Source organism: Fundulus heteroclitus, unplaced genomic scaffold, assembly GCF_011125445.2.
Source record: "Fundulus heteroclitus isolate FHET01 unplaced genomic scaffold, MU-UCD_Fhet_4.1 scaffold_143, whole genome shotgun sequence".
NCBI lineage: Eukaryota > Metazoa > Chordata > Actinopteri > Cyprinodontiformes > Fundulidae > Fundulus > Fundulus heteroclitus.
Genome location: NW_023396555.1, coordinates 286,441 through 301,124, shown reverse-complemented (window position 1 = coordinate 301,124; position 14,684 = coordinate 286,441).

Sequence of the window (14,684 nt, the reverse complement as noted above, 5' to 3'; positions counted from 1 at the left end):
GCACAACTGGGTTCCCCAGGTAACGCTGGACAAAAGCAGGATTGCTGTTCAGGTTGTTTGTCTTTTTTTAATTCTTGTGAAGCACTTTGATAGTTTCTATCTGTTCGAGGCACTTTATGGATGAAAACTAGTTCCTAACTTGGCCAATAAATGTGATTCAGAACACGATGGAGCCAGGCGGGGTTCTGTCATATTCTGTGAAGCTTTCCTGGTTCCCGCAGCACATCTGAAGTGTCTGCAGACAGAAGGAGGCCTTAGATGCGTCTCTGATGGACTTGTCTCCTTCCTGTCAGACCTTCGCTCTGATTGGCTGCTGCTGTTTGTCCTCCAAACGCCGTCAGCTCAGAGCTCCAGCTGCTGCTGCTGCTCCCAAATCAATATCTCATAACTGCAGCAGGTTTTTGTCTTTCTCTGCCTGTGAGGCGTTCAGGTGCTGCCCTTGGCTGCCGGTTATTACCAGGGCTGAACAAAGCTGAAGGGTCGCTTGTTTGTTACTCTGAAGGGCGACTCAACAAAGAAACCTGACAAAACACTTCAAGGAAACAAACTTCCTCGTTAACGCGTCTCTGAGGCGCTGCTGCAGAGACATTCCACAGAAAATCAGGTTTGATGTTAGAACGCACCGTGATTTACTGTGGATTTACTGAAAAACAGGCTTTTTTCCTGAGGAGTCTTATTAACCCAGTAATAATTTATTTTTACGGAACAACTCAGAGGCTTAAGACCTTAAAAAGTGAGCTCAGGTGAATTCTGGGAGGTGAAGAGATGCAACTTGATGCTGAGAACCAGTTTTTAGCCACTAGATGGCGCTCTGACTGTTTCTGCTCCCTGAACCGCTTCAGTCAGTCCTGAAGCCCAGAGAGCTTTCCTCCCCAAGCTGCAACGGGCCAGTTCTGCTGCGAACGGGACCAGTTCTGCTGCGAACGGGTCCAGTTCTGCTGCAGACGAGGCCGGTTCTGCTGCAGACGAGTCCGGTTCTGCTGTAGATGGGCCAGTTCTGCTGCAGACGGGTCCAGTTCTGCTGCTGATGGGTCCGGTTCTGCTGCAGGCAGGCCAGTTCTGCTGCAGACAGGTCCGGTTCCACTGTAGACGGGTCCAGTTCTGCTGCAGATGGGTCCGGTTCTGCTGAAGACGGTCCAGTTCTGCTGCAGATGGGTCCGGTTCCACTGTAGACGGGTCCAGTTCTGCTGCAGATGGGTCCGGTTCCACTGTAGACGGGTCCAGTTCTGCTGCAGATGGGTCCGGTTCTGCTGAAGACAGGTCTGGTTCTGCTGTAGACGGGTCCGGTTCTGCTGCAGATGGGCCAGTTCTGCTACAGATGGGCCAGTTCTGCTGCAGACGGGTCCGGTTCTGCTGCAGACTGGTCCGGTTCTGCTGCAGACTGGTCCAGTTCTGCTGTAGACGGGTCTAGTTCTGCTACAGACCGGTCCGGTTCTGTACTGAGACCCAGATCACTGGTTCCATTTGCATCAGTACCAAACAATCTGAGGATTCATTCGTTGAAGGGCTGCTGCTGGAGGAAGCAGAACCTTAACAGGAAGCAGAACCTTACAGGAACCAGCAGGGAGCAGGACCCGGCAGGACCCATTAGTCCCAGTGTCCCTGAACGCAGCACGGTGATTATCTGATCCACACTCAGGTAACTCTGCAGGTGTGTTTGATGCTATCTAAGTCAGAGGTCAGCCCACCCTGAGCTGCTGGGAGCTACAGGACCTGCTGCCTGGTTGCACCGATGGGTTCTTGTCTCTGATATGTTTCACAATAACTTTAGCTCCCGTGTTGTTCTGGATCTCTGCAGAGTTTTCTTAGATTTTTATTAAACATTTGATTTGATGCTTTAAGCCATCGGTGTTTGGTCTTCAGACTAATCAGGTTTCAGACGGGCTCCCTGTAGACCCTGAGAACCTGCCTGGTGAACGATGCAGGAGGTTCCTCAGAGCTAGTCTGTCTGTTTGCTGTTGCCAGGTTCTGTTTGGCTCGTGTGAAGAAGTTCTGCTGAACTCACACAGAACCCATCCTCATCAGACAGAAGGAGGCGCCGTGAACTCACACAGCTGCAGCTCATGAAAGGTTTCAGCTGAAATATGAAACGATCTGCTCTGAAAGCTGAGAAATGAAGACAGTTAGTTCCATCCTGATGGTTCCTGAGCCGAGGAACCGAAGCAGCTCAGTCTGAGGCTGCAGGACGGAAACACCTTCAGCCACACGGAGAACATCAGCGGCTCCTCCACAGTTTTGATGGAAACTGCTGGGTCCAGAGAGGCTGAGCATCTCCACCCAACCACAGTATTCCTCAGGAACTCTGTGGAGCAAAGCTGGGAGAAAACAGTTCAGGCATTAAGATGCACTGATCCCGGACAGGACCCCAAAGGTCTGTAGCAGCGCCAGAGTTAAAACTTATTTATTTGAACAAACAAACAACAACCTTCCTTGGAAACGCAAGGCCTCAGTCAATCATTCCCCCAAAATGTTTGTAAAGTGTATGTGGTGTTGTACTGAAACTGAACTTTCGATTGCAATGCAAATTGCAGTTGACAAATAAAATTGATTGATTGATTGATTGATTGATTGATTGATTGATTGAACAACATCCATTGATCCATTGATTGTCTTCATCTTATCAGAGGTGAGCTCCAGGAGGCCACGGGGGGAGAAGGGACATGAAGAAGTCCCTCCCCAGCTTTTCCTGGAGGGTTCTGGGTCAGTAGGGCTCATAGTCTCTCCAGACGGGCTGTGGTCTGCTTTAAATCAGGTGGGATTTACCTGGAACACCTTCAAAGCAGGTGTCCGGAATCTCCCTGATCACCTGAAACGCCTCCCTTCAGCTGCTGGGATGAATGTAGACGTTCAGCTTCAGACTCAACTCCAGACCAGAGAACATCCTCATTCATAAGAAGCCCTGATATCTCTGTTCTGCAGCCGGTGCCGAAGGTCCACAAACTCTACTAGGTCCATCCAAGATGAGACTGTCCCTCTGGACAATCCAAAGTATGTTAGTGTTTTATTCTCCTTAACGGACGGTCTGGCTGTCCAGGGGAAGCTGCGTCCTGCAGGTTGAACCTGAGGAACAGAGTCAGTCCGTCTGTCAGTGTCTGTCAGTCGGCTCAGCGAGACGTTCGCTCCGCTGGAGCAAATTCTTCCCCTTGGACTCTTGGTGAGTGTTATTATCCCAACTAAAGTGGATCCTAATTAATTAAAGTGTTTTATTTCCAGCTGCAGGTTGAATAGGCTCGTCTTCTTTGCAGCGATTAAGATAAAAGCTGTGCTGTGTTTATCCACCTGCTGCGACACAAGGACGGAGCGAGAGCCTTCTGAGTGAAGCTTTTAATCTGCATGTGAATGTAGCTGCAGAGCGCCTGTTTGTTCCTGCAGCGCAGAAAACATTAACGACACCAAGACAAGGTCGCCTGGTCGGCCTTGGGATGCACACATGTACCTGCTGCCTCCCGCTTCGTTTCAAAACACAGCAGCTAAAATCAGGCTTCTTATATCATGATTCATATAAATTAATCTGATCCTCACTGGGTTCCATGTTCCATAGATCATCTTCTGATCCACATCACAGACGTCACGGTCTTAGTTTTTATTAAAATCCTGAAGTACTTTAGTAAAATCCTGAATGTCTCCAGTGGAAACTGCAGCTGCAGATGAATCCATGAACTGTTCATGAACTGTTCGGATGAATTCATGAACTGTTTGGATGAATCCATGAACTGTTCGGATGAATTCATGAACTGTTCGGATGAATTCATGAACTGTTCAGATGAATCCATGAGCTGTTCGGATGAATCCATGAACTGTTCGGATGAATCCCTGAACTGTTTGGATGAATTCATGAACTATTCGGATGAATCCATGAACTGTTCAGATTTTTCGCAAACTGTTTAGATGAATCCATGAACTGTTCGGATGAATTCCTGAACTGTTGAGATTTTTTATGAACTGTTTAGATGAATCCATGAACTGTTCAGATGAATCCAGGAACTGTTCAGATTTTTCATGAACTGTTCAGATGAATTCATGAACTGTTCAGATTTTTCATGAACTGTTCGGATGAATCCATGAAATGTTCGGATGAATCCATGAACTGTTCAAATGAATCCATGAACTGTTAAGATTTTTCATGAACTGTTCGGATGAATCCATGAACTGTTCAGATGAATCCAGGAACTGTTTAGATTTTTCATGAACTGTTCGTATGAATCCATAAAATGTTCAGATGAATCCATGAACTGTTCGGATGAATCCAGGAACTGTTCAGATGAATCTAGGAACTGTTCAGATTTTTCATGAACTGTTCAGATTTTTCATGAACTGTTGGGATGAATTCATGAACTGTTCAGATTTTTCATGAACTGTTTGGATGAATCCATGAACTGTTCAAATGAATCCATTAACTTTTCTCAAATTATGGTAATTATCAAAATTTCAGTTTTTCTTTTTCTTTTACATTGTTTTTATTTCATCCAAACTTCTTTATTTCAACAGTTTTCCTTCTTTCCTGTATTTCTTTGTATTTTTTTGTTTTCTCTATTCCTCGTTATTTCAGATCATTTTAATATTGCTCATCTTTTTCTTTTCTCTCCTCTTTCTTTTTCAATCATTAATTAAAAATCGTCCATTTATTCATTCATTCGTTTCAGTCTTTATCTGGTATGTTTTATTTCCATCAGTAACGCCTTTCTAAGCTTCCTGTCTCGTTTCCTCGTCTCTCCTTGATTCTTTCTCTTGTTTCCTTCCTCCTTGTCTTCACAGGGCTGTGGCCTTTGGTATAAGCCCCAAGGGGTTTCTCTCTCACACACTTCATCACATTTCTTATTTTATTCAAGTATTCTGAGCTTTTATTTTAATTTGTGAAAATAAATCAATCTAAATGTTATCGACGTTCCTGATTTTCCTTCATTTCTCCTCTTCTCTCCTCTGTTCCCTCTGCTTCAACGTTTCTCTAAGACTTTCTCTTTATATCACTCTTTTGTTTTTTATGTCATCTCTCTCTTCCCTCCATTTCCGTTTCTTTTGCTTTTTATCTCTGTGTTTTGTGCCTTTGTGGCGTAGCTGCTGCTGATTGTCAGTAAAATCATGAACCGTCTGCCTCGTTGAAACATTTCCACACGGCTGTCCTTCACAGTCACTTTGCTGCATAATGGCAGCTGAAGCGGCTGCAGCTCTGAGGCAAACATCAAACCTTCGTCTCAAACTCAAAAAAGCTTTTAAGTGACTTTGAACAAAAAACTGTAATTATGAAGATTTCCTGCATTTGAGTCTCGTTTCCATGAACTCAGACTGAAGTCAATTAAAAGTCAACGTGTTGCTGGACTGAGCCTCAAACGTTTCTCTGCTACCAGAGGCAGCGTCTCACTTCCTGTTTCGCTGCAGCACAGCTCACCGCGGCAGGAAGTTAGAAAAGTTTTTTTTTTTTTTTTTTTTTTTTTTTACTTCTTTTCTTCTTCTTTTCTCTTGAAATAGCATGTCGATAAAGATGACAGACAAGTGGCTTATCCAATCATATGCAAGGATTTTTAATAAAGCCCAGCCTTCTAAAACACCATTCTTATGGATCTGTACCAGATGGATGAGTGGAGCTAGGCGGAGCGAAATTCATTTGGCCAGCATCAGGTTACAGACCTGTACCGGTGGACGCAAAAAATTCATGATCAGGACATCCCTCGTTTAAAATCGTTAACTAACAGAGCAGTTTTCCCAAACCTGAGGTCAGAAACCAGCAGTGTGTTGTGGGATTTTTTTATTTTTATAGATCTCTAAAAGTCTAAATAACTCACTTTCAAAGTGTCAAGATTTTGTTTACCGATGAACTTCAGGACACACACACGGGACTAAAAGTTTGAGAGTCTTTATTGCAAGGTTGATGGGTGGAGGTCTGATGAGGAGCTGGTTGCACAGAAACTGAGTGAAGGTGATGGCAGGAGCTGACGGCCCGGAGACAGAGAGTCCACACTAGCTAGGTGCTGCTCGGCTAGCAGGCCTCATAGCACTCAGGTTAGCAGTTCATTGGAAACACCAGGGCACAGAGCTGAGCTTCACCAGGGCAGCTAGTCAGGTTAGCAGAACTTGAGAGACACCAGGGCACAGAGCTGAGCTTCACCAGGGCAGCTAGTCAAGTTAGCAGAACTTGAGAGACACCAGGGCACAGAGCAGAGCCTTTCCAGGATGGCTAGTCCAGTTAGCAGTTCTCTGGAGACACCAGGACACAGAGCAGAACCTCTCCAGGAACAAACAGTGAACGAACAGTCTTTAGAGTGACTGACAGGACTAACCTTAACAACAGGAGCAAAACAAAACTTCCAAGGCAAAACGGGGACTGGCATGGAGAGGTGTGGAATGATGACGGCCCAGTGCTGAACTGAAAGCAGAGGGAGGTTTAAATAGAGCACTGCACAGGTGGAACAAGGATCTGGCTAATTGACTGGTAAATGATAACAGGTGTGACTGACTGCTGAGGAGGTGAAGTGAAAAATGACAGAAAATAACTGATGACTGAAAACTAACAATAAATAAAGTCAAACCTAACCCAAAAGAGATGAAAAAATGAAAATAACAGAAAAACAAAGCCAAACCAAAACTCAACCATGACATTACCCCCCCCTCAAGGCCGGACTCCGGACGGCCTATCAAACAAAACAAACTACAAAGTGACCGAACCAGGGTGGGTGGAGGGACGGCAGGATGGCGGGCAAGAGTCATAACTAAGCTGATCTAACCTGGGTGGGTGGAGGGAAAGTAGGATCGTGGGCTAAAATCAAACCAAAACTACCCACTAGGGCGAACTAAAAAGGATGTCTAACAGATGCTGGTAGGCAAAACAAAAGGCGTTTAACCGACGTTGACAGGCGAACATCGCCACCAGGCAAAAACGGGCATGACAGGCGAACATCGCCACAAGGCAGAACAGGCGTACGACAACGCCAGAGGGAAGAAACAGGCGTACGACAACGCCAGAGGGAAGAAACAGGCGTACGACAACGCCAGAGGGAAGAAACAGGCGTACGACAACGCCAGAGGGAAGAAACAGGCGTACGACAACGCCAGAGGGAAGAAACAGGCGTACGACAACGCCAGAGGGAAGAAACAGGCGTACGACAACGCCAGAGGGAAGAAACAAGCGTACGACAACGCCAGAGGGAAGAAACAAGCGTACGACAACGCCAGAGGGAAGAAACAAGCGTACGACAACGCCAGAGGGAAGGAACGAGCGCACGACAGCGCCAAAGGAAAGGAACGAGCGCACGACAGCGCCAAAGGAAAGGAACGAGCGCACGACAGCGCCAAAGGAAAGGAACGAGCGCACGACAGCGCCAAAGGAAAGGAACGAGCGCACGACAGCGCCAAAGGAAAGGAACGAGCGCACGACAGCGCCAAAGGAAAGGAACGAGCGCACGACAGCGCCAAAGGAAAGGAACGAGCGCACGACAGCGCCAAATGGAAGGAACGGGCGTACTTAACGCCAAAGGGAAGGAACGGGCGTACTTAACGCCAAAGGGAAGGAACGGGCGTACTTAACGCCAAAGGGAAGGAACGGGCGTACTTAACGCCAAAGGGAAGGAACGGGCGTACTTAACGCCAAAGGGAAGGAACGGGCGTACTTAACGCCAAAGGGAAGGAACGGGCGTACTTAACGCCAAAGGGAAGGAACGGGCGTACTTAGCGCCAAAGGAAAACGCCGGGGCTGGGGAAGAGAACGTCGGGATATGAGGGAAGCAGGAACATCTAAAACGCCTAGGCACAAGAACGGAGGGCGTACTTACACGCCGGGGAACCGAGAACAGAGGGCGTCCCAACACGCCGGGGAACCGAGAACAAAGGGCGTCCTAACACGCCGGGGAACCGAAAACAGAGGGCGTCCTAACACGCCGGGGAACCGAAAACAGAGGGCGTCCTAACACGCCGGGGAATCGAGAACAGAGCGCGTCTAAGCACGTCGGGAACACTAAATCTAAACGCTAGAAATCTAAACACCAGGGAACCAGGAACAAAGGGCATCCTAATACGCCAGGAGACAAAGGGCGTTCTAACACGCCGAGGATCCAAGGGGTCAAAATTTAAGAAGGCCGAGGAACAAGAAGGCCAAAAACTTAACTAAGCCAAACCGAAGGAGCGTGAAACAGCTCATATCAGGGGTCAGAAGCCTAAGCAAGCGCTAGGAACTAAGGAGCACTGGGAGAGCGCAGGACAAAATAAAGAATTTAAACTAAGAATAGAAAATAAAGGCAAGACTAGAACAGGGATAGCACCACAAAAGAAAAACTAAAGCTAACCCTTGAATCAAACAAAACACTAAGCAGAAAACTAAAACGATACCAGAAAATTAAAACAAAACAGAGAAACTAGGACCCGAACTGGTAAACTAATGAAAAACTAGATAGCTAATGTAACACAAAACTGAAGCTGAAAAACTAAGGTAAAAAACAATACTAAAGCAAAATTATGAGACTAAAGCTAAACTAGAAATTAAGGCAAAACAAGAAAACTAGAACATGAATAAGTAAACTAACGAGAAAACCAGAGAACTAAGGCTATAAATGAGGAAATAAAGCAAAGCCTGGAAACTAAGGCGAAATCTAGAATCCTAAAACGGAGCAGGAAAAACAAAGCAAAACAGAGACTAAGAACTCTAAGAAAACAAGAACCCCTAAATAACTCTAAAACCCCAAAAATCCTAAGTAAATCAAAAACTGAAATCGAGCCCAAAACAAACAACAAGGCACTGGCCTTAAGGGCTCAGGCAAAAACGGCTGCTAAGCAAAAAAAAGAAAAAGTCTTCGTGGAGGTCGTCCTGGATGAGGCAGGCGGCGGAGCAGCATCGCCCGATTAAACCCTCGAGGAGGGCGGCCCCGACGAGGCAGAGTCAAGCGGCCCGGAGACCACGGTCGGCGGCTCCGGCCGATCAGGAAAGTCAGAGACGGGCGCCGTGGTGGACGGCCCCGACGAGGAAGAGTCGAGCGGCTCGAAGTCCGCAGTCTGCGGCTCCGGCCAAACAGAGGAGTCAGAGGCAGGCGCCGTGGTGGACGGCCCCGACGAGGCAGAGTCGAGCGGCTCGAAGTCCGCAATCTGCGGCTCCGGCCAAACAGATCAGTCGTAGGCGGCACCAAGCTACAGGTCTCGGCGGAAACCGAGGCCAGAGGCGGATCCTCCTGGACCTCCTCACGAGGCTTGGGCGGAGGCAGGTCCTCCTGGACCTCCTCACGGGACTTGGGCGGAGGCAGGTCCTCCTGGACCTCCTCACGGGACTTGGGCGGAGGCAGGTCCTCCTGGACCTCCTCACGGGACTTGAACAGAGGCAAAGCGGCTCCCTCGGAGGCCTCGGGCTGAGGCAAAGCGGCTCCCTCGGAGGCCTCGGGCTGAGGCAAAGCAGCTCCCTCGGAGGCCTCGGCTTGAGGCGAAACAACTTCCTCGTCGGCCTCGGCTTGAGGCGAAACAACTACCTCGTCGGCCGACGGGTCTGTTTTAGGCAGCTCGAAGCTTTCGGGCGGAGACTGAACCAACTCTTCGGCTACTTCGGGCGGCGCCGGGCTACAGGCTTCGGAGAGCGGCGCCGGGCTACAGGCTTCGGAGAGCGGCGCCGGGCTACAGGCTTCGGAGAGCGGCGCGGTTGGAGGCGGATCCTCCTCTTGAACCTTGACGGACCCTCTGCGCCGGTGGTTACGCCGTCTTCGCCGGGAGGGGACAGATGAGGAATCTGAGGCAATCTCGGGGGTGGCAGCTGGCCAACAGGGCAGAAGGTCGTCTCGGTCTCCGTAGTAGAACTCCCACAGCTGGCTCTCCTCGATGCGTGGGGGTCTGCTAGGTGGAACGATGAGCCTCACTCGAGGGGCCAGCTGTGAGTCATGGAGATGATGACCGAGACGACGAGAGGCTGAGCGGCTTCCTTTCCCGGGTTCCGGGGTAGCCGTAACAACGCCCACGTAAACCACCTGGGGAGTGGAGTCAGTCCGGACGGGTGGCGCAGGGTCCCGGGCGGAAGCCATCTTGGCATACCTCTCCCTCATCTGGCGTTCGCACATCTCCAAATATGCGAGGATCTCCGGGTCGTCAACTCCAGCAGGTAAGCCCCGCATGGCGCCTGAGTTCACCTTTTGACTGGGCCGTACTGTCAAGATTTTGTTTACCGATGAACTTCAGGACACACACACGGGACTAAAAGTTTGAGAGTCTTTATTGCAAGGTTGATGGGTGGAGGTCTGATGAGGAGCTGGTTGCACAGAAACTGAGTGAAGGTGATGGCAGGAGCTGACGGCCCGGAGACAGAGAGTCCACACTAGCTAGGTGCTGCTCGGCTAGCAGGCCTCATAGCACTCAGGTTAGCAGTTCATTGGAAACACCAGGGCACAGAGCTGAGCTTCACCAGGGCAGCTAGTCAGGTTAGCAGAACTTGAGAGACACCAGGGCACAGAGCTGAGCTTCCCCAGGGCGGCTAGTCAGGTTAGCAGAACTTGAGAGACACCAGGGCACAGAGCTGAGCTTCACCAGGGCAGCTAGTCAAGTTAGCAGAACTTGAGAGACACCAGGGCACAGAGCAGAGCCCTTCCAGGATGGCTAGTCCAGTTAGCAGTTCTCTGGAGACACCAGGACACAGAGCAGAACCTCTCCAGGAACAAACAGTGAACGAACAGTCTTTAGAGTGACTGACAGGACTAACCTTAACAACAGGAGCAAAACAAAACTTCCAAGGCAAAACGGGGACTGGCATGGAGAGGTGTGGAATGATGACGGCCCAGTGCTGAACTGAAAGCAGAGGGAGGTTTAAATAGAGCACTGCACAGGTGGAACAAGGATCTGGCTAATTGACTGGTAAATGATAACAGGTGTGACTGACTGCTGAGGAGGTGAAGTGAAAAATGACAGAAAATAACTGATGACTGAAAACTAACAATAAATAAAGTCAAACCTAACCCAAAAGAGATGAAAAAATGAAAATAACAGAAAAACAAAGCCAAACCAAAACTCAACCATGACACAAAGTGACTGCTTATAGCATGTTTTCATCCCATGCCTGAAGGGAAAAGGTGGGGGACCCATTATTATAGACTGGGTCTGTCTGTTTGTTCTCATGGACAATGTTTATGACCAGAAAAGCTTAAAAATGATTGCAGGACCTGACGGACGTTGCTTCGGCAGTTTTCTCTGGATGGACAACGTTCGGTTATCTACTCTGAGCGTCAGAGCATCGTCTGAACACAGAAAGAAACACGGTGGTGGCAGCATCATGCTGTGGCCAAGATGGATGGAGCTGAATCAGGACCCTGCTGGAGGAGAAGGACACCTGAGCCTGGGCGGAGGTTCTCCAGCAGGAGAAGCGTTTCCCTTCCCCTCCTCTGTTACCTAAAGTCTCAGCTCCCTCCTGGATCCGCTGAAAGCTGCTCAGCTCTCCCCCATCATCACGTCTCCATGACGGCTTCCTGCTCCCCTATTTTTCACCAATTTTCCTTTCACTCTTGTTCTGCTGCTCTCCGCCGTCAGCTTGTGCAGCTCTTATTTTTCCTCTGGTATTTTACATTTTGCTCATTACCTCCTTTCTTCTCATTCGTCACTCCGTCCTCGGCGGGTCTTTTCCCGCTCAGCACCTCCGTCTGTGTTTTATTCTTGGCTGAAAGGCTTTTATTCTGATACCTGTGTAATTAGCCGCTACTTTCTACCCACTGCGACTCTAACTGCCTTATAATGTCAGTCTGTCAGTCAGAGAGGAGGAGCGGGGGAAGAGGACTGAGAGCGCTCCAGAAATGGCGCCCCGAGCCGAGGTGTGGGATCAGAGTCGGGTCTGAGAGCCGCCTGCAGCTTTGCCTCAATTTCCAGAACTCCGTTATTTGTCCCTTTTCAACGATCCAGACCCCGAGTGGCTGCTAGGAAACAGATTTATTCTTTGTTTCATTGTTGGGCAAAACGGGCTGCACACTGAGAATCAGACAGAAGATTAAAACGGCAAAAGAAAAGCAGAGAAAAGACTTGATTTCAGATTAGATTTTATTTTACCAGCGTAGTCAGAGACTCTCAGTCTGCAGAACTCCTTCAGCCGTCTGGTTTCTTCCCTGCAAACCGTCTGGGTCAGGAATAACACGAAGGCTGGGGCCCAGAACCGGGCTCCCACGGGGCCAGAGATCATCTGACCCGGGTTTAATGGGGTCCACATCCAGGCAGACATGGAGATGGAGATGATTTCACAGCTGGAGGGACTCAAACGGCCACCAGAGGGCGTCGGGCGGAGCAGCAGCGACATCAGGCAGTGACCCGACCAGCCAACAGCGGCTGGGTCAGAACAGCCGGAGTGGGTCGGCGCCACGGTCCCATCAGGCTGACCAGAGGAACGGAGCAGATCCCCAGCTGCTGCTCCTCATTGGCTGGAGTCCGCTGAGGACGCTCGTCTGATTGGGTCTCCTCCTGGACGCCCTTTGGAGACAGACCCAGAACCAGGGGCGGTTCTAGACAGGGGCCAACAGGGGCCCATGCCCCTGTAGAAATGGTCCTGGCCCTTGTTATGGCCCCTGTACTAAAGACATAACATTAATTACACTTCTTCTAATTATTTGCAATGGCAAAGAAACCATAACTGATTGGTCACTTTGACCAATTTTATTTTTTACCTATACAGTTTTACTCCAAGAAGAATTTAAAAATTAAGATGTTTCACATTTCGCTTTATACACTGCAAAAAGGGAACTTAAAGTAAACACAATTTTCTTGAAACGAGTGTATTTTTCCTTGATTTGAATAGCTAAACAAGATTATTTGCCAATGGAATGAATATTTTTACCCCTGAAATAAGATAATTAGATATGCTGCACTTAAAATAAGATGATGGAGATGAATTATTTTAAGATTTTAAGTGCAAAAATCTTGTTCCATTGGCAAATAGTCTTATTTACCTGCTCAAATCAAGGAAAAATACACAAACTTTAAAAAATTTTACTTAGTTGGTGTTCCCTTTTTGCAGTGTAGCCATATTGAGCTGGGGGCAAAGTTTTCATCTGCTTGATCAGGAGTCTAAAACCTGCAGTTCCAGAGCCACAAGTGGCTCATTTAATATTATTACACAGTTAAATATTGCCATTTTATTGTTTAATTTTTGTTGTTCTGTGCCCCTGTGCCCCCTTGGCCTCCCTGGTAAATTTGGTCTAGAACCGCCACTGCCCAGAACTCTGGAGGGACCGCATGTCCCACCGGATCTGAAAACACCTTCATCCCGTCCGTCCATGGAGGATTTAGCATTAACCCCTGCATGAATTAATCAAATAACTCTGGAGGAGCTGCAGAGACCCACAGCTCAGGTGGAGGATCTGTCCACAGGAGAACTGTTGGTGTTCCACACATCTGACCTTTCTAGAAAGCCAGAAGTTTCTTTACGTAGAACGGCAGAAGATGAAGCCGCCATCCACACGATAAAGATTATTTACAGATTATTGCAGCTTTTAGGTGGCTGTGGCTGCAATAAACATGAATCCTTAAAAACATTTAAATTATTAAAGCTAAGTTAGAAATACGTTTCACCAGGACACAAAGTAACTCCATATAATCAGATTTTTTAATTTATTGATATTTATGATGCTCTCTAGAAACCAAAAGTGAATAAAACAACAATCCTGACCACTGGTTGGAATTCATGGTCATCAAGATAAATTTCTTATGATTAGAAACATTTTGTGATAACGAGGAAACGGTGCCTAGTGGCAGCATCATGCTGCGGGAGCAGGAAGCGGGTCAGAGCTGCTGGAGAACCCAGAAGACCTGCAGCCAGAGGCGGTTCTGCAGGGTTCTGAGCCCAGCTTCAGGTTTTCAGATGTTATCTTCTCCTCTGAGCAGCTGAGGGGGTGTGAATACTTCTGAGGATCTGCAGCAGCAGGGAAGGAGCCTCAGTCTGGGCCGGTTCCTCTGCAGAAGTTCTGCAGGAGCCTGAGCGACGCTTCTCGCAGAAATCGCTCCTCATCAACGCTCAGTTCACCAGGGCATGATGGGAAATCGATCTCCATGAGCGGAGCGATCAGGGCGTTGAGCGCGGGATCAATGAGCCGTTTAGCAGCAGCAGCTCTGTGTGTCTGCAGGGCGCAGAGGGAACCTTTCGGGGAACGTTTTAAGGAACGTTTGTGACAGCAAAGCAGCTAATTACAGCTTTGTGCCGGCCTGGAGCCGGAGGGCCGCTGTGCAGCGATCCCTGCAGCGCTTCAGCCGCTGAGGAAGGTGTAATTGATGGAGAAGTTGTCGGGCGGCAGCACAAAGACTTCATTCATATTCAGCTGAGAGAGAAGCAGCAGCAGAACCATCCTTCAGGCTGACGGCCCCCCCCCAGCTCCACTCACAGGTTACCTCCCCGCTCAGCATTAAAAGGCAGCTGTCATTAGGCCCTCTGCAGTGTGTGAGCCGCCATTAGGCGCCCACCGCCGTGCCGCTCCGTCCACTCTGCCCCGTGGCATGCTGGGAAAATCTCCAGCTTCCTGCCAGTCTGAGCCCAGAGCCAGAGAGCTAAATGACAGGGTTGGCTCCTCCTGGAGGCCCCGCACGGCGGATCCAGCGCTCCTTCTACTGCTACCCTGCAATTAAGACGCCGCAGAGAGCCGAGAGGAGGAGGAGGAGGAGGAGGAGGAGGAGGAGGAGGTGGTCCAGGAGAAACTAATGTGAGGAAGGTGTCAGAGGAGCTTGAAGCAATCAGGCGGATCATCCTGGACAGCAGGAAGACCGAA